Source organism: Coenobita brevimanus, chromosome 68, assembly GCF_032717465.1.
Source record: "Coenobita brevimanus isolate Jiangsu-jjx chromosome 68, ASM3271746v2, whole genome shotgun sequence".
Classification (NCBI taxonomy): Eukaryota; Metazoa; Arthropoda; class Malacostraca; order Decapoda; family Coenobitidae; genus Coenobita; species Coenobita brevimanus.
This window is the reverse complement of record NC_137021.1, coordinates 37,831,424-37,851,445: the sequence shown is the minus strand read 5'-3', so window position 1 is coordinate 37,851,445 and position 20,022 is coordinate 37,831,424.

Genomic DNA, 20,022 nt, shown 5'->3' with positions numbered 1-20,022 from the left:
ATCAGCAGTGGCCCAATGCAGGACACATAACCTAGGCCCATCAGATTCCTTTCACCGTCTTAGGTTCTCCTGGAATCATTGAGAGACTCTGATGGAGGTATAATAATAATACCAACAAAAACAACAGTCTCCACCTTTATAGTAGGTGGAGACTAATAATAATGAAAAGGAGACGTTATTATGTCTCAGGGACTCTCCTGTCCTTAATTCTCCTCAGCTTTACTTCCTGGTACACGCCTAGGACTTACAAAGCCACTCACACCATCCCTCCCCCTCCTCATTCTGGGTCTCATTTACCTCCCCCCGGCTTCTTTCTTTGCCTTCTCCCTCGGGGACTAGGGTGGTGGGAGGGAGATTCGTTGTCCACTCCCGGAGACAAGGGTTGAGGTATTTGACATTTTCACCTTGCTACCTTGCTTTCTTTAACATTTCGTAAAAAAGCATTCCATTTTAATATTAGTATTTTTTCATTCCTAGTGGATTTATAACGCAGAAGACATATAAATAAGTGAATAAATAAATGGCTATGAGGAAAACATCCCCTCATTTTGAAGGTTAATAAAATGATGACAATAAGGTTAATAATGAAAAAAAAGGAATACAAATAATAGGTAGAAAATAGAATATGTTCATTTCTCCAAGTCTTTGCTAATGACAGCTTATATTGAGGGATGGTTGCTGATCACTCCTAATAATCATGCATACATGTTCCATAAATATTCGTAAAAAATCTGGTGTTTGTCTTCCACTTTGCCATTTAAGTTCTTTAGAATACTGTCGGTAATTTCAGTAAATCCTACCTCGTTTATTAAGCAATATGATTTAACAATGCATTCACGTCTCGCTAATATCGTTTGCAAGCGATATTAAGTGTTAATTTCTCTCTCCTGCCCTCATTCATTAATTTCTCGTTTCTCATTACTAAGTTAATTAACATCGTGCTAATATCGTTAAGACTTCTGCGTGTGTGTGTGTGTGTGTGTGTGTGTGTGTGTGTGTGTGTGTGTGTGTGTGTGTGTGTGTGTGTGTGTGTGTGTGTGTGTATGTGTGTGTGTACCCCCCACAGGAACCACCTTGTCCTGGTCGGGTCTTGAATATCCCGGAAATCTGGGGGTCTATACCAGTGGGGGGTGATCTCCCAGCATCAGCAGGAGCATACGGTTACCTTTGCTGGAGAGACCATCACCGAGGGTTCAGACTAAGTGTTCCCAGGTCCGCTTCCTTGTGGGACGGGTTAAGGCTATGGGAATAAACCAAAAGAAAAAAAAATCCCTAAATGGAGCCTCAGGGAAAGCGGGGCTCAACAGACAGAGCTCCTGGCAGACTGCTGCAACCCTGATCAGCAAATGGGCGTCGTGAATCTTCATGCCACCATCACAGGCTGGGAAGGACCAAGGCATGTGGTGGTAAGGACTGCGTACCTTCACCATCACACCAAAACTAGTCATTGCACAAGACCACTGCTATACTCACCTCCCATTTCATCCTTTCTCCAAAATCGAGACCTGTGACAACAGGGTAGGGTGACAGTAACAGATCATGAATGTGGCTGGAATTTGCAAGCGTGAGTCCAGGGCATAGGCAGCACTGAAGACGTGGTCGCTAGTATGATGACATAGGAGTAAGTCATGCATTTGGCAGCATCTAATGCGACTAAACAGCTGGAAACGGATATCCAATTGCTGATGGGGAGGGGTTAAGAAAATGTACCGTAATCTAAACATTTGCTGCTCCACACCACCTGGGCAGATAACCGTGTCTCTCAAGGCATCTCACATTGGGGCTGAAAAACCAAAAGTATCCCACTGACCCTAGCTACGTGGAATATATGACCCTTGCTTGATACTGACCAAGTCATATGACCAAGCCATAGGACTGCCCTTATTGCCCATGAACTGAATAGATATGAAATTGACACTGGTGCCTTGTCTTAGACTCGCCTCTAAGGAGAGGGCTACCTAACAGAAGCAGGAGAAAGGTATACCTATCTCTGTAGGGGACACCCAGACAATGTGAGAAGAAACCGTGGTAGTGGTTTTGCAGTCTGAAGTAACCTACTACAGAAGATCCAAGAATCATATGTGACCATATCAGAGAGGCTGATATCCTGGTACATATCACTTCCTAAAGGCCAATATGCAACACTCATCAGTGCCTTTGCTCCAATGCTTGACCCTGAGGACACCGTCAAAAATTCCTTTTATGACTCTGGATGCTACCATTCACTCAATGCCACATAAGGATAAACTCATCCAGCTTGGAGATTTTAATGCCAGAGTAGACAAAGATTATCATCTCAGGCAAGGCGTTATTGGCTGCCATGGTGTAGGTAACATGAGCAACAATGGCTTTAGACTGATTTCCCTATGTTGGGAACACAGTCTTGTCATTACGAACACCATTTTTCAACTTCAGAATAAATACAAGACCACATGGATGCACTCATGATCCGGCATTGGCACCTAATTGACCATATCATTGTAAAGCAGCGAGATCGACGAGAAGTTCCCATAACCGACGCCATAGGAGGTGCAGAATCCTCAAGAGGCCGTAACATACTCACCAAACTGCAACTAGTCAAATGCCCAAAAATACACTATAGGCCACCATACAAGAAATTATACTGCAGTATTTGTAGCACCTGCAGAACTATAGCAGACATGCTCTCTCAGTGTCCACCACTTGACCCAAACAATCATATACGCAGAGTGGCTGAAATTCAGACTGCCTCAAAGCACTGTGGAAGAAACCCTAGGCTTCTCCACTCACCACGATAAAGACATGTTTGACGAAAATGTTGAGGATACACATGACCTTCTTGCAATGAAGAAAAGAGCACATACTGTAACAGCTGGTTGACTCATCCTAGCTCGTCAACCCTGAACACAGAATTCCAGAATCTCAGAAGTAAAACCCAAAGGAAGCTGTGTGACATGGAGAAGTGATGGACCGACAAGTAAATGCACTGCAAAGACTGGCTGATATTAATGATCACCATGGTTTCTATGGTTTCTGTAAGTCCATAAAATCATCGAGGGCCTAACAAACACAATATAACCCTCATTTGATCAGCTAAAGAAGAGCTCCTCAAAGACAAACTAGGAATCCTAGGGAGATGGGCAGAACACTCCAAGACTTTACTGCGTCGAAGAAACCCAGTAGAGCACAATAGTCTTGATAACATCCCAAATGCTTCTCAAGTGGAAAATCTCGATATCCCAGTTAAGCCTGCAGTACCTGTTCACATCATCCGATTTCTATTTAAAAGAAAGAAATGGCCCTGATGGCACACCATCTGAACTAACCAAAGAGGGTGGCCAATTACTCTACGAGTGTCTTCATGATCTCAAATTGATTACCTGGAACCAAGAACGAATTCTATCTGATTGGCTCACTTCTCATATTGCAACACTCTACAAAAAGAAAGGGCATGGTTCAAATTGTGACAACAGCAGCCGTATCTCCCTCCTTGTGAATGTTAGTAAAATACTGGTTAAAATAATGTTACAGACTGAAAAAAACATCCACACTTCCTTAAACACTGGGAGGACTACGGAAGGAACGAAGCACCTCTGATATGATCTTTGTTGCCAGACAGATACAAGAGAAATAACACGAGAAAATGTGACTCATATATTACATTCATCGATCTTGCAAAAGCATTTGACTCTGTCAACAGAGGACTTTTATGGAATGCTCTTTAAAAGTTGGGAGTTCCAAACATTTTTTTTTTTTTAACTATCCTCAAGAGCCTGCATGGCAACAGGAATGCTCGTGTATTCGTAGATGAGGGCAAATCCGAACTCTTCAACGTGGACGTGAGAGTTTGGCAATGATGTGTCCTGGCTCCTGTCATTTTCAACAACTATCTTACTGCCGTCACCCTTTTAAATCTCCAATAAATGCACACTAATGAGGGAATAAGAATGCAATGTCGTCTAGACAGTAATGTTTTTAATTTCAGACGTCTTCAAGCACAATCAAATGGCTCACTTCCTAGATCTACAATGTACTGATAACTGTACTGTCCTTGCACATGCCACAGAAGCCATGCAACAGAGTCTCACCATCGTTTCCAAAATTAACCATGCAGTAAGGCTTCATATAAATGTCTATAAAACAGAAATGATATATTATTGTAGAGAAACAACCCAGGAGAGATCCTTGTATTGCAGATAAGTGCCGAAACTGTCAAACAGGTAGAGAATTTTACCCACCTTGGAATTGTGCTCACAGATAAACATAACATTCATGCAAAAGTTTTAGCACGAATTAACCACGTTTCAGTCTCTTCTGGACGTCTCATATCCAAAGTTTTTTAAAACACCAACATAAGAATCCAGACGAAGATATCAGTATTTACGTCCACATGCCCCTCCACCCTTTTATAAGATGCTGAGTCCCGGACTTCCTACTAAGATCATATCAAACAGCTTGAGTCGGTTCACATCCGATGCTTACAGTGCATCCTAGGACTCACAATGAGGGGATAAATGCCTCACTCACAAATTCTACACCGGACAGAGTCAACCGTGATTGAATATATGCTAGCTAAGAACCAGCTGCGTTAGGTTCGGATACGCGTTCCACAAGCCTGAGCACTGCCTTCCCCGACAGCTTCTGTATAGCCAACTCCCTGCACCATGTCACAACCCAGTGGGACAGGAAAAAATATATAAGGATCATTTAAGGACGACTCTGGAGAAATGCAACATTGTATCAAAAGATCTTGAAACCAATGCCTCGGGAAAAAAAAAAAAAAAAAAAAAAAAAAAACAGCCCTCTGCAGCAAAGAAACCAGTGATCTCAATGAAACTCGGAACTTGGCCACAGAAGAGCACAGGCAAAGGAAGCCCAACCAAACCAGAGTTCTCCCAGCAAATCCTCACTTGACACGCCGACTGTGTGGCAAAGTTTACATATCCAGGATTGGTCTGTATAGTCAAAAACGTTGACACCAAAATCAACGAGAAGCACACCATCCTTGCGGGGATAGCAGGCGTCGTCTTCTGTTGTAGGACAGTTTCAAATGAGTTGTGTGTGTGTGTGTGTGTGTGTGTGTGTGTGTGTGTGTGTGTGTGTGTGTGTGTGTGTGTGTGTGTGTGTGTGTGTGTGTGTGTGTGTGTGTGTGTGCAAAATCGTCTGTGGGATGGAAAAGACGAAGAGTTCTGATACTGACTTAGGCCATAACAGACGAAAATCTAGAGATTATCCTGTATGCAGAAAAACACCAAGTGCAGAGATGGGGCCCTTTTTATTTAACGGTTTACCAGTGACAGAAGACACCAGCTTGGCGAAACATTGAATAAAACAAGATCCTTCTCTGCAGCTGGTGTTTCTCGTCATACTGCCACACCCAATGCTGAGTATAATATCAAGCTTTCCTCTAGCCACAAGGGGCGAAGTCGACGGTTTAGAATATATCTCAGAGTTATTTATTACCTTCACCAAGGAGGTTCTGTTTTACCCGGCGTTGGTTTGTCTGTTTGTTTGTCTGTCTGTTAGCAGGATTACTCAAAAAGTTATGAACAGATTTTGATGAAATTTTGTGGAAGAGTGTGCCGTGGGCAAATTTTTGGGTTGGATCCGCATCAGGATCCGGAGTATCCAGCGCAATATCTCTAAAAGTTCTTAATGAGTTTCAATGAAATTTTGTGGAAAGGTGGACCATGGACAAAGAAAGAATTGATTAAATTTTAGGGTGGATCCGGATCCGGATTCTGGATTACTCAAAAAGTTATGAAAGGCTTTTGATTAAATTTTGTTGAAGGGTGCTACATGCAAATGATGAAATGATTCAATTTGGGGGCGGACCCAGATCAGAATCCGGAGTATCCAGCGCAATATCTCCAAAATTTCTCAATGAATTTCAATGAAATGTGGTGGAAAAGTGAGCCATGGACCAAGAAAGAATTCATTAAATTTTGGGCGGATCCGGATCCGGATGCTTTTTAATGGCAATGGCACTGGGGGAGGTATGCGCTCTCTGATCTCTTTCTGGGTTTTGTTTTTATATCCATCAGACGTTTTTGTTCATCTACAGTAATATGATAGGTACTTTTTATCTGATTACACATCTGCTCACTGACGATATGAAAAAATAAGTGATCATCATATATATATATATATATATATATATATAGATAGATAGATAGATAGAGATAGATAGATAGATAGAGCGATAGATAGATAGACATAAATATATATATATAAATATATAAATATATAAATATAAACATATATATATATATATATATATATATATATATATATATGTGTGTGTGTGTGTGTGTGTGTGTGTGTGTGTGTGTGTGTGTGTGTCTGTGTCTGTGTCTGTGTGTGTGTGTGTGTGTGTGTGTGTGTGTGTGTGTGTGTGTGTGTATCTCACTTCCTAATATCGCTGAACAGGTATCTCTCGTACATTCTGTGATGTACAGCACGGGTTAGAAGCTCCCTTGTTTTCCCGGGCGAAGCCACAACTAGAAAAAGTACGCGCCATTGGGAATTAATGCACATATATTATCTCGCTGCAACTGCATCGTGGTTCCATAAATTCCTGTAACTCCGTAAGGGAATACTGGAAATGAACAAGTGTACCACAATATTATTGTGGTTCGATTATGACGACGGTAATACATGAATAACCTATTCACTGTAATTCCGTTGATTATTCTCTCTTTCTGATAGAACGTATAAAGACAGAATAAAGCAGCTAGACATTACTATCCAAATGTAAATTCTTAATAATGCATAAAAGAACCAACTCATTTCGTGAGACAAGTAATACCCCCCCACCACCACCACCAAAAAATGGACTGGAATTTGTCATTTAATACTTTTTAAAAATATGGTTTTTATATATGGACGCCTCGAACCAATTCATTTCGTGAGCCAAATAATCCCCCCCTCCCCCCCCAAAAAAAAGGTGATGGAATGTGTCATGTAATACTCGTACTTCTCAGAAATAAGATTATCTATGCTCGTCTCTCCTTATTCATCATTCTTTGGTGCGTTATCTATCAGTCAGTTCATCAGCCTACACAGAAAGACAGGTAAGTGAAAGGATAAACAAGTGCCTCTCAGCGCCCTCTTTATCTACCATATGGGGGATGGAGGACTGACTAAAAACGGCAATTGCAACCTACAATCCTGTGTTCAGATGAATCTATGGCAATAACTACCGGAACTTTTAGACACAGAGACAAGCTTTAGTTCCAGATTGTTTCTTTCCTTGGAACTGGTCTCGTTACTCTTTACTCATCCATTTGTTTCCCTGTTAATATGGATTTTGTGCCAAGTATCCCAGCTTTTTAGCTCTTTCCGTGTCAACCCAATTCCTTGAACAAAATTATTTCCTTGGTTTGTCGTTAGGAATAAGTACATTGCCACTTCAATCCGGAAACGTATTTTGTATTTTATTCTTGCTTCCAACAGACAACATTATTAAGTTTAGGGGTCGTTCTTCGAAATGGAGAAGTCAGATGTAGCCTTCCTTAAACCTTATACTAACTGGCATCTTTCCACAGGTGAATAAAACCGTCTGTAACTGGGAAAACGTCATCATTATCAAGGGTTTATATGAAAAATGATTTCATCTATGGTTGGATTCTAAGTTGCTATTCCTAAGTGATTTACGTTTAATACTACACTCTAGCATATATATATATATATATATATATATATATATATATATATATATATATATATATATATATATATATATATATATATATATATATATATATATATTTGTTTTTTAATTTTAGGAAACCTATATCGATATTCAAGCGATATGTTGAAGAAGTAATGCCGACTTAGTCACTAAGGACGATATGTTAAAAAGCTAATTAGGAATCAGCCACTGGAATTGAATTTTTATGGTTTCCTTGTGAATTTGAAACTTACTTCTCTATAATTCTTTCTTTGTATGTTCTGTCAAGTCCTTGTATCAGCTGACGTCTTTTCAACTGATCTTTGTTATCTCCATACTATATTATTTGGCGAGGCTTTAACCGATAAGTTTAGACAAGGCCTTCATTGCACCCCTTCATTGCATTCGGTTTCTAGAGGCGCTTAATATTATCTGGAGCTAATAAGAATATTTCTGGATAATAGTGATCCAGTCAAATTGCTTAACCCCTTGGATCTGGTGACGTCTAGTGATTCATTAATTTCCACCACTCGATTCTATCCACCGTAGCTGGAATGGAGTGGCATTTGGTGAGATCGAAAGAGTAATTGGCCTCAAAATGAGAGGTCTCAGTTCTGTCTGGACCAACCGTAAGAACCTGAGCAAAATCTCTATCCCAGATTTACTATGCAGAGTTGAAATGGGAACCTGGTTTGTAAATTCGACGGTTGTCTGTTGTAGTCTGGGGAAGATTATGAATTAATGACCGTCGTGTGGTTAAAAGATATTTACTGAAGCCTTTTAACTCTTCTTTGGGGAAAAATGTCACCTGTGGACTGTGAAATAAATACTGGATGGAAATAGACTTGCAGACGAAAAGAATAAAATGTGATGAATCCTTGATAGGACGACGAAAATTATCTTTCTATCTATATAGATAGAGTAGATAGATATATTATGTGTCGCACTCCCACTACAGGTCCAGCAGGCCTCTTATGTCTTACACAGCTGCAATTTTCACCATTAGGACACTAATTCCCACCGTCTATATTGATGGTAGGACTAACTCTTTCAGGAGAGATGCAATGGTATCGAAGGAGGGTGGGGGCGTTTTTATGGCATGTAGGTGGGTCTTAAGGAAATTCATTTGTTCCCAGCCCCAGCCTGGGATCGAACTCGCGTTATCTGAAAACAGACCACCTACCTAACCACTCGACCACCACATCCCTCGAGGTCTTTGGCTTACATGAGACGTACAGTCAATGAGATTTTCTTTAAGCAAGTACCGCCTTTTTCTCGAACAAAGACTCATTATGAGCCTAAGATAGATTCATACAATGCAATATATTTGAGCGAAGCTCATATCCGTTTTGTTGGTTCTTATTTCCGGATTTCCAAAGTTTCCACAAATGTTTTCGCAGCCGCGGGTAAACTTAAGCACTTTATTACTTTATTGAGACTAATACAAGACGATTTCGTTTACATGATAAAATATCCAGCAACTGTAGTTTTAAACACTTTGTCCTGATGTTACTGTTGGTTTGTATTAATCTGACAAATATTCCTGGGGCCTTTCAGCTTAGGTGATGCCCAGGATGTGTCAGACTGGAAGATAATCTTGATTATTAACCAAGCGATCTCATTTCTACCTCACAACTACGGCTCAAAGAATTTCATACAATCACGACATAGTATTCAAGCAATCAGAGTGGTCCAATTCTGTCAGAGGAAAAAAAAAAAGCTCCTTGAAATTATAGTGAGGATGACAACAAGACTCTTTTTAGACGAGCGTGAATTCAAACAGTGAAAAGGTTAAAACTATATGAAACAAGGACTTCCGGAACATCAACTGGTCCATAATATGCAGAAGTAGGCAGGAGTGGGCTGATGAAGTTGTGATTGGGGTAGAGGATAATCTATTTAGTGATGTTGGTGCAAGGGGAGGTTGTAGATATGTCCCTGGCCCGCTTTGGAGCGAAGGATATGGGGTGAGATTAGTTCTTGACGCTTTCACTCTGTCTCTGTCTCTGTCTCTGTCTGTCTGTCTGTCTGTCCCTCTCTCTCTCTCTCTCTCTCTCTCTCTCTCTCTCTCTCTCTCTCTCGTGTGTGTGTGTGTGAGTGTTCTTGTTTCTATACTATTACGCACACGAGCATAATCGGCTCTGGAGAGACATTTCGAACTTAAGTGATTAGTCATATCCATCATTAACGCCTTCAGTAAAACATACCACTTATAAATTAATAATATCCTCTGGTAGCGTTAAGAATAACTCACTAAAATACCTATATGATTCAAGACGTTAAAATATCAGTATATATATTTTGTTTTGTTGTCAGGTTATGCTAGGTTTTATCATGCTAGGGAAGGTTCGGTTAGGTTACGTTGGGTTATGTTAGGTCATGTGACTGAGGAGACTAAAGCTGCTCTTATGTTTAAACTTCCTGTCCGGATCAGCCCAGGAAGAACTTGCTTAAAATGGTTTATTGTTCGGGTAAAAAAAATAATAATAATAAAGTGAATACTAACAGTCAATAACAAACAGATGACATTATTTACTCTTTCAATACGATAAAATCTTTCGAATTATTAATGTCACTGCTTCCAACTGTTTTTTGATGGAAGTTACAACTAGGTCTATTAAAGTCCACCACTATGAAGCGTGGCGATGACGAAGGGTCAGCATGTGTGGCGCGGTGCATGCTGGGTGGAGCAACTGTGGCGTACACCCAGAAATCAAACATCATCACATTCTCCTACACCTTGCCTTGGGAAGGATCCTGGTCCGAACCTGGTGAGGAGCTGTCTCTGACTGGGGGACGTCGGAACCCCCCACAGGGTGAAAGTACTGTACTATACCCGTAGGTCAACCTCAAAGAAGCAGTTAAACAACCACACAACTACACAACAGTAAACAACAAAAACACAACTACACAACAACAAACAACACAACACAACACAACACAACAACACAAAACTGCACAACTACACAATAACAACACAAAAACAACACATCACTAGAAACAACACAACACAACAACACAAAAACAACACAACACAACACAGCAACACAATAACAACACAACACAACATAACAACACAACACAACACAGCAACACAATAGCAACACAACACAACAGTACAACAACAGTGCAACGACAACACAACACAACACAACAACAACACAATAACAACACAACACAACACAGCAACACAATAACAACACAACACAACAACAGAACACAAGATCGACACAACAAAACAACACAGCAACAGTGCAACGACAACACAACACAACACAACAACTAGACAACAGCAACACAACACAACAACAACAACAACAACAACATCACAACAACAACAAAACAACACCGCAACAATATAAGAACAACACAATAGCAACAACAAAACAAAAACAACACAACAACAACACAACAACAGCACAACAACACACTACAGCAACACAACAACAGCACAACAATACAACACAACAACACCACAACAACACAACACAACAACAACACAACAACATAACAAAAACACAACACCAACACAACCACCACCACCAACAACAACAACAACAACATAATAGCAACACAACACAACAACACAATAGCAACACAGCAAAACAACATAAAAACAACACAACACAACAACACAAGACATCGACAACAACAACAACAACAACTCATTAACACAACAACCCAACAACCCAACAACAACAACAACAACACAGCACAACAACAACACAACAACAACACTACAATAACACAACACTCACTTGATGTAGTGCTGCTTTTGGGTGTCTGCCCTTTCCTCTCCTCCATCCTTCTTTCCATCCATCCTCTTCTTTCTTTCCTTCATTCTTTCCTCTTTCTTCTGCCTGCGGGTGACTTTACACTCCCTCTTGTGTCTTTCTTTCCTTCATTCTTTCCTCTTCCTTATGCCTGTGGGTGACTCTACACTGAGTGATAAGCCAAATGGTTTCCTGTACACCAGAACCATTTACTTCCCCGGGTGGTAACCATATAACCAAATTTTGGCTCCTGGTGGTTTAGTGGGTGATAAAGGTGCTCCAATTGGATTGAGCCGGTGAAGGTTTATACCCAAGGGGTGGTTGGGGTTTATTGCTCATGTAATGCCACTCAGGGATGAGTGAGGCTGGTCACTGTCATCTTAAATGCCAGGACCAACTTTCCTAGCCCCGGGCTCCTATGCTCCTCATGGGGGAACGTAAGATTAGATGATGGTTGGATGGATGAACAGCAACACAACAAAAACACAGCAACACAACAACAACAACAAACAACACAACAGCAACGCACCAACAACACAACAACAACACAACAACAGCAACAGCAACACAACAACAACAACAACAACACAACAGCAACACAACAACAACAACAGCACAACAGCAACACTGCAACACAACAACAGCAACTTAACAACAGCAACACAACAACAGCAACACAACAACAACACAGCAACACAAAACATCAGCAACAAAACAAGAACACAGTAACACAACATCAACAGCAACAATACAACAACAACACAACAGCAACACAACACAACAGCAACACAACAACACAACAGCAACACAACAAAACAACAACAACACAATAGCAACACAACAACAACAACAACAATAAAGCAACACAACACAACAACAACACATCAACACCACAACACAACAACAACTATAAAACAGTTTTCCCGAATCGGCATAAAACGGATATTTGGTAGAGAGACTAAAACTGAAATGCCGTCAAGCCGAAACAGTTAAGAATGCATCAAATTGTTGGTGGTTCTGCAGGTGCACCCGGTGTACATACTGTTGTAGCAATCCTTCCAGGGATGGTGGGCTACGTGACCCCTCCTGTCTGTTATATTGCCATTAAAGAAGAGCCAATTTTCGTTGGCATTAATGATATCGAAGCATGCCTTCTTAAGCGAATATGTATTTTAATGTTTTGCTTACTGGTATTTATACATGTTTCTTATCTAAAAGTTCGCACCATTAATATCTATCTATCTATCTATTGGCAATCACCTTAATCCTGTAAATATAGCCGCAGACAAATCGCCTCTACGTCGTCGTGTTGTTCTGTCATTTGGCTGCTCTCCCTCCTTCCCACACAACCGTCTCTCATATATCTCATTACGCCATCCTTCCATCCCATCCTTCGTCTCCAACTCTCCCTCTTCCACTACGTGTCACTCACGTACATTATTCTAGTCAGTCTCTCGTTTGCAATCCTCTCCACATGGCCGAACCATCTCAGAATATTACTTTTAACGTTTTCAGTCACATCCACATCATTCACATTGAAGAGTAAATAAATCCCTTAATTTCACTGACATTTAAATTCCTGGTATTTTCAAACCATTATAATTAGGCTTAGATATTTGTCCATCTGTCGGGATTAGGTGAAGCCTTCATTAATACCGCCACTAGCGAAGGTAGATACGTGAAAAATTGATTAAAATCGTCTGTTGGTACCAAGTATAAAATATGAAGTTAAGGCAGAGAGAGAGAGAGAGAGAGAGAGAGAGAGAGAGAGAGGGAGAGAGAGAGAGAGAGAGAGAGAGAGAGAGAGAGAGAGAAAATAAATCACTGAGGACTAGCTTTATGATATATCCAAGGTGATCGAGAATGCGGCTTATTCTGCACGCACACACCCGTATTGATCTCGTGGTACAGGAAGGAGCAAAAGTTCGTGGCCACTTCTGTGTTGGCTGTGGCCGTGGAAGATGCTACATGAAGTATTTTAACAGTATAGAGCAAACAGTAACAGGGAATGAGGGGGAAGGAAACTGCTTGTCTTCTGGGGAGGAATGAAAAATATGGAAGGCAGGAAACCTCGCTGGCAGAATATAGTTGGTGATCTGCTTCCGCCTGTACGTGGGCCCTTATGTCCGGCAAACTCTCAACATAATGACTGCACCACACCGGCCCCTCCACAGTGTTGACCGTAGCTGTGAAGAAGAAGAAGAGGAGGAGGAAGAAGATAAAAACAATAACGACAACAACCACGACAGCAACAATAATGACTACGGCGAAAACAATAACAATAATTAGAAAAGAAGAAGAAGAAGAAGATGATGATGATGATGTGATGATGATGAAAGAAGAAAATAACGACAACCATAATAGCAACAACAACAAGAGTGACAAATCAAGAGCGATAATAACAACAAGACCGACAATAACAACAACAGAGATGATAACAAGTGACAACAACAGCGACGAAAACAGCACCAATAGCGATAACAACAACGACGACAAAAACAGCCTCAGCAACGACAACGACAGTAACAAGTACGAAAATTAGAAGAAGTGAATAAAAACAAACATCAAAAACAACAATAACAACAATAGCAATAACACCAACAACAACGAACAACAACGACCAAGGCAGTAATAACAACAAAAACCTAAAGAAGAAGAAGAAGAAGAAGATGGAGATGAAGGAGGAGGAGTAGGAGGAGGCAGTGGGATTGGCAATAAACTGTGGAAAGACTGAAATTATTAATATGAATGTGGAGAACCAAATCGATTCTGTAACTGGGAGTAATGTGGTGAAGAATGTAGAAAATTTTAAATATCTGGGAACGATTGTATCATCTAATGGATCATTAAACAATGAAATTGAGGAAAGGATTAGACTGCTTTGGCGAGCTGTTAGAATGTGGAAATCTGTTTGGAATAATAATATGCCTTCGGTGCATACTAAAGCAAAAATTTGCAAGTCCATGGTTAAACCAATTTTAATTTATGAACATGAGTCATGGTTCAGTACAATTGCAACAGATCAGAAAGTATTAGGATTTGAGAACAAAATACTGAGAAGGATTCTTGGGGTGAAGTGGCAAGACAGAGTTACAAATGAAAGAGTATGGGATATTACAAGAGTGGAACCAGTTGGTGAATATGTGAGACTGTGTCGCTGGAAGTGGCTGGGGCACATATACAGAAAAGAAGGCAGTTTAATACAGGTTGTGCCAGAGTGGACTGCTAGAGGAAGAAAAGGTAGAGGTAGGCCGAGGGAAACCTGGTTGAGGACAATGAAACAAGAAGCAGGAGAGGAGTGTTGGTGGGACCTGAATGGCAAGAGACAAATATTAGTGGAGGAAGTTCATCGAGGCCCTATGCATCCCGTGGGGTGCCACAGGAAATAATTGAATTGAAATTGAAAAAATTAATAATAATGATAATAATAATAATAATAATAATAATAGCAGTAATAGTAGTAGTAGTAGTAGTAATAGTGATGATAATAATAATAACAAGGCTTGGATTTATAACTATCAACTGCACCGGGCGCAATAAGGGAAAGATTTCAACTTTTGCTAAACCCCAATCTTCCTCAGAACGTGACCCGCGTTGGTTGTCTATCTAAGTCTGGGGTCGTATCACTGGAGAGACAAAGACAAGGGCAAACTAGTTGAATCCACCAGTCTGACCGGCCAGATCGATGGAAATACCGTTCGTCCCGTTGCGAACCTAATATGCTGATCAGTGCACCATCGTCTTATCTGTAAGGCTAAATAGTAAGTGAAAGTGGTTACGTGCGGAGTTGTGAATCCTCCAACACCCCTCCGCTATTCTGGATTTCGCTTGCTAATTTGTTTACTCTTGCTACAGCTGACATTACAGGCTATGACTTCCGTAATAAAGGCTGTTTATTGTCACGACATACATAAAATTCCTACCATCACCGGATCTCAACGATAAGCCATCGACCAAGGCAGCTGCATATTTAGCCTCTTCGGTGGGGTGACGCTTTGTTCAAAATAACAAAAATTTCAACCCAGGATCTTGTATTTAACGATTTTATTCATCGTTAATGTGGAACGAATTGATTCAGGCTCCACCTAACCCCTCCAGTTCACAAAGCCTCTCCTAAGCTGAGTAAAAGTAATGATAATATGCGTAATTGAACGATATGTCACCTAAGTCAAGAGGTTAAGTTGAGTTTCTTGACTCAGCTACCGATTATAGGCAACATTCTCTACACTGTTAAGCGAAAACACTGCCAGTCGTGTCGTCTGGTTGCTTTGATTTACTCACTTGTTTCGTTATTTCTTGCGTTTCTTTCACCATGGAGGTTTTCTTACCGATTCAGCCAATCATCTGCTATTATTTAGTTTTTCGTGATTCACCATACCATATTTAGAATCTTTTTTAGAAAAGGGAGCAGATCCCTAACTCAGTTCCGGGAATGCGAAGTCCACAAGTTTTCCTCCCGAATCAGGTTGCTCACTGCCTGATTACCCTCTAAAAGCAGCCAGCAAGGAGCTCAGCAAGAGTTCATCAAGTGTTAGTTTAATTTACAGCTGATGATATTCTGTTACGATAACTAACTTTGGAAATGCAGTGGAGCGAAAGACTATTCATTACCCCTTTGAATATAAGATTTACTTCACATGACAGATATTTTCAAGGTAAAAGATTTTTATTTATCCCACACATCATCACATGACTGCACTGTGACTGGTAAGGAGCACTGGAGCTGAGGGGTTTAGAAACATTCTTCATTAATATATCAAGTCCAACATTAGTGAAGGGATTAAGTCATCAGGGCATAATCAAAACAAAATACTCGTGTTCATAAAACTAGAGAAAAAAAAAAAAAACATGCAATGCTGCGCCTATGACAAAGTTATCCACATTAGAGACTATACCTGTAGAGCCAGTGAACCCTGGAGAAAAGAACATACCATAAATCGACCGCAAAAGGAATGAATCTACTATTTCCTAACTAGACATGCCGTGTTCTTGTTTCTCCCACGATCTCCGCTCAGCAAGGCTGCTCCACATCTGGGAATAAAACTCTTCGTACATATGCAAAACAAAATAAAAATCGGTCAGAGAGTATGACTTGGGACATTGCCGTGTGAACCTGACCCTTTTTTCCCTAAACTGAAACTGTTTCTTTCACTGATTGTCTTCAACCATTATTTCGTATTTGGTTGTAACTCCATCAAGTGGGTCTTCCATAATTTTGCTAAAAGACTGCATGAGACGAGCCAAACCAAACACATAAGATGCCCATGCTACGCGCACGGAAATATATGATATCCGGCTTGGTGAGCGACGACAAGTACCCCTCGCCACACAGCCAACGGAGCATATATATCTCTCTCCCATGCCTTCTTGCGCTGGGAGCTTGGGACATCTTACCTAACCTTACTGAGCCACTTTACACCCGCTTCACTGTAATGTCACACCAACCTATCTGACCATCTAACACTCACCTTCCTGGCCACCTAACACCCACATTATTGGCCATCTGACACCCACCTTATTGATCATCTAAAACACACTTACTGACCATTTAACACCCACCGTACTGACCATCTAACACCCGCCTTACTGACCATCTAACATCCAACTTACTGACAATTTGACACCCACCTTACTGACCATCTGACACCCACCTTACTGATCATCTGACACCCACCTTACTGGCCATCTAACACCCACCTTACTGACCATCTAACACCCACCATACTGACCATCTACCACCCATCATACTGACCATCTAACACCCATCATACTGACCATCTAACACCCACCTTATTGATCATCTAACAACTACGTTACTGACTACCTGACGTCCACATTACTAACCATCATACACACAACCTACTGGCTATTTTACACACACCCATATGACCATCTTACAGTCACCCTCATGAACCATTATCCGTTCAAATTACAGGACAGTTTTACATTCGGATTGTCACCTTACCAGTCTCACTCATCTTTTTATACCAACATGACTGCAACTTTTTATTCTATTCAGAGTCATTATGCCATCTAATACCAAAAGATCAGTCCTGGCTCCAACCATACTCCTGATTCATATTAATGATCTCTTGTCCATCTTCAGTAATCCGATTCACTCATATGCAGATGACTCAACGCTTCACGGTTCCATCACACTTAAATGCCCGTTCACAACGGTCAGTATCTTTACCTCGCAACTCATTATACCAATATCCATTAATCAAGACTTAATGTATTTAAGATAACTGGATGGGAACAAAACAACATCGTCTCATTCAATGCTAGGAGAATCAAATATATAAAATTTACTATTAAATATTGCCTGATTCGTATATTACCATCAATGAAACCAATATGCTTACCTCTAAAAGTACTGAAATTCTCAGTGTTTTATAAAACAATGCCCTCAGCTGGACCTCTCATGTTATATCACCGCATCAAGGAAACTTGGATTATTGAACGAGTCCGTAACTACTTTACTGACGACCAGTTAGCTGTAATTTACCAGTCATGTGTGCTCTCAGCTGGAATATTGCTCACCCCTGTGGAGTGGATGTAGAGAGGTTGCACCAAAACAACTGGACAAAATGATGAACAAAGCTGTAATAATGATTAATAACCATGCAATTACAAATGCATTTCCTTCCCTTTATGTAATAAGAAATGTTGCCTCCTTTGCATTGTTTTACAGATGCTTTTATGGCAAATACTAAGACGAAGTTATATCCACGACTTCCTCTGTGCTGCATGGGCATCGGTAGCACTCATGACTGGACTGTCACACTATCATATTGCAGAACTTCTGCCTATTAGAATGTTTTTATTCCTCGAACTGCATCTCGTTGGAACTCTCTTCTCCAGAATAGTTTTCCCCGACAGTTCAACCTCCAGCACTTCAGGCCCAACTGTGACAGATTTCGCATGAAATGGAGGACGCCTGGAACCTGGCGTATGGATTATTTTAAAATCTGAATTATTTTTCCTTCCTCAGTTCATCTTCTGTAAAAGAATAAATAAATAAATAAAAGCATCCCTCAAGCCTTCCGGTGCCCAGACACTAGCATCCACACACGCAACAAGCGATCTCTCTCTCTCTCTCTCTCTCTCTCTCACACACACACACACACACACACACACACACACACACACACACACACACACACACACACACACACACACACACACACAAAACCATCATACACACAAAACCCTCACACACACACAAAACCATCATACACACAAAACCCTCACACTCACACAAAGCCATACCACTCCCACTAAGACAACCTCCTCTGCCCAGTCGGCAAAAACATCAAAACGCCGCCACAGTGTCCTTTATTAGGGGTTCGCCGTGTTCGCCGTGGTGTAATGGGAAGCACACTCGGTCGGCAACCGAAAGATCCTGGGTTTATTTTGCGGGCCGACCAAAAGACATCTGGACATGGCTAAATTGGCCCAGCTTGTTCGCACCAAGAGTAGGAATACAAGTGGCTTGGGAGATGTTGCAGCACCTCCTACATAGCGATTTACTCTGCTCATTACTCCACAGTATTACTCTGTGTGTTACTGACGCAAACAAAATGCTACAAAGAACATGCAATATAATGCTAAAGTCTAATACTCATTCGCTTAGGAAGTAGTGCTACGTAGCCTCCTATGTCACATCTAATATCGGCCCCTAGCTAGCATTAAAATAGGAACCTGGATTAATGAACAGACATCTGCGAGTCTTAATCTCCGGTTTGAAAGACGAGACATTTCATAGTCAGTCACATGCCTCTGTTTTGACATTGGGGGTGGTGGTAGGGACGAAGGTAAGTTAAAACTCCAGCAAGCAAATGCAAGACCCGACGTTGATATTCAGGATGCGATTTTCTGGGATATTTATTTCCTGCCGTAACGTGTGTGTGTGTGTGTGTGTGTGTGTGTGTGTGTGTGTGTGTGTGTGTGTGTGTGTGTGTGTGTGTGTGTGTGTTTCAAGAGGGGCAATAAGACTAGAATCTTTTCCTGCCTTTAGTTCTTTCGTCAAAAAACAGCTGCTGTTACGAGAGGAACACTACCAAATCTGTTGTTTGTTTTGGACAGAGGGACACAGAAAGGTGATAGTAGAAATTTTCCATGTCTTCAATTTTTCCTGCCCAAACATATCTAAGTTACGGCAGGAAATCCATCGTAGATATGTTCGAGAATTTCACCCCAGGACAGTCAGCTTTTTTTTTCCTGTGGTCACCCTGCAGAGTAATGGGGACATTGGCTATAAATCGGCTCTTGCGGGTCGTGCTCTGGGTGAATACTGGAGTCCGTATTTTCAGTGGGTAAGGAGGCTCCCTAATAGCTCTTTCCTAGCGATATATTTTTGGATATGGGTAGTGATTAATATCCTTCTGTACGTTTTTTATGCAGATTTTGACGATGTTCGAAGGATTTTTAGAGCGAAGAAGAGAACAGTGAGGTGTAATAAGCAAAATAAATCGCTAAGGAAAAAGTATTAGGGAGCTTCCTTAACCCACGGGAATATCGGCCTAGGTGTTAGGAAAAGTTAATGTCTGCCTTAATTACGCCCGTGCATTCAACACATACCAATCCTGGTGTAAA